General features: G+C 42.0%; 1 pseudogene; it reads right to left on the bottom strand.

Annotated features, from left to right (window-relative positions):
- LOC107725424 (uncharacterized) overlaps positions 1-1,933 on the bottom strand; it is a 15,065-nt pseudogene that overhangs the window by 9,308 nt on the left and 3,824 nt on the right.

The raw sequence follows: 1,933 nt of genomic DNA, 5'->3' as shown, positions 1-1,933 counted from the left end.
ATCGAAGATTGTTCTTTGCATGACCATTTCTAGATTACACCAGAATGAAGTGAAGAGAGGTAAATGCAGATATTAGGCGCAGCGATCACCTGATCGATAGGCTGCGTGCACAGTTTGTTATAAATGCATTTGATTGGTAAACCAAATTCAAATGTGTCATTTTAATCTCTAATGGTAATGCATGGAATTTATGGGAAAACTCCACTAAATAGATCTAAAAAGTGAGGGGCGTGGTGAGGCTTTGGCGTTCAGCACTACTGATGTCCATCAATCTACTCCACAGCCAATCACGGGCCCCCTCCTTGCTCGGGCCCCGGGGCTTCAGCCCCGCCTAGCCCAATGGTTAATGCAGCCCTGAGTCTACGTATTCCCTGTCCTTTTGTATAAACTTTTGTATAAAAGACTATAGAATACCCTAAAATTGCCTTAAAGGGACTTTGATTAAAACCCTAATCAAGCTCTTACTAGGCTTACTAGAAACTTCCCAGCAGGTGTTGAGGCAAGTGGGAGCTAAACTCTTCAGGACACCGGCCCTCCAGGACCAAGTTTGGATCATAAGCACAAACAAAACAAACACCTCTTTGTAATTACGGTTTACACTAAAGAAAAGAACTTGATTTTTAGTGAAAATAACAGATTTTTTTTTTTTTGTAGCACCTCAACTCACAATTACTAAACAATGTCCCTAGATTAACTCAGCTGTTATATAAACTATTATGACACTGATGACAAATTACAATTAATCTTTGTAACACACACAAAAAATGCTGGGTTGTTTCAACCCAAATTTGGATATGGACAACCCCAACCGTTGGGTTAAATATGTAATTAACAATGAAACCCATCAAACCCAAGAGCAGCTTTATTAAATCCAAAATAAACAAAGACTTGGCTTGAAAACATTAACTTAAACATGAACAACTCACCAACAGTGGTCACGGACAGCTAGACCAAAGACGTCACATGAGGGCTTTATATACAAAGATGCTAATCACTAACAAAGGACACCTGTGGCCAATGAGAAAAAAAGTTGCTAGAAGTGCATTGGCGCTGCGCAGACCGATCGGCGTATGACATCATAATTCCGCGAGAGCAATTCTAAAACCTTAGGCTTGTTTGAGATGCGCCTCGCCTCGCCTGAAATGTAGGCGAGAGTAGGCGGCTGCAGTGAGGGGAGGAGTGAAATAAGCGCAGGAAAGACGGACAGTTCTGCCCTGAGTGCCCTCTCGAAGAGGAACAGATACCTACGAGATCAAAGACAGATATCGCGTTATTCTCACTCACGTGCTGTGTTGCTTATAAACATGATATAATTTCAGTTCTGATACTTTTATATGAAAATAAATATGATGAACAAGACACTCAAAGTGCTTGCTATTTAATTCCATACGAAAGGTGTATTTCTCATCCATTTTTACTTTAATACAAACATGTATTTTAGATTTTTATAGAAATATGACAACAATCACATATCTCACACAGAGATCGCACTGTCATCGTGTTTGGGAATATTCATGCATAATTTAAATACATAATCACATGAAATCAGATAAAAAAAAAAAAAAAAACATTTTAGACGAGAACGCAGCATCACGGTTGTCTGAACCAATAAGCATTAAGCTGTGTCGTCAGTCAGTCGTTTCCCATCATGCTTTCGATCAGCACAGTCGGTGGAGAGCAACTGCGCTCGACTGCACAATCCGACACAGCCGCCTCACTGTCGCCAGAGTTTTTTGGCACACGTCAGCATGACATCAGAGCAAGTCGGACGTAACTCGGACACTTTTCTAACCGGCATGCATCTCGCGGTGATCACCGGTGATCGGTTCTGCGCAGATTTTGCTCATCTCAAACAAGCCCAGTGTCCGACGGCTCCGTTTTCAACTCCGCCCCCGACTGCAAGCGGCTACTCTCGTTGATCGCCGTCTGTAGC

Source organism: Sinocyclocheilus rhinocerous, unplaced genomic scaffold (assembly GCF_001515625.1).
Source record: "Sinocyclocheilus rhinocerous isolate Xijiao unplaced genomic scaffold, SAMN03320098_v1.1 scaffold3533, whole genome shotgun sequence".
NCBI classification, from domain to species: Eukaryota; Metazoa; Chordata; class Actinopteri; order Cypriniformes; family Cyprinidae; genus Sinocyclocheilus; species Sinocyclocheilus rhinocerous.
This window is presented reverse-complemented; position numbering and strand designations above follow the sequence as displayed.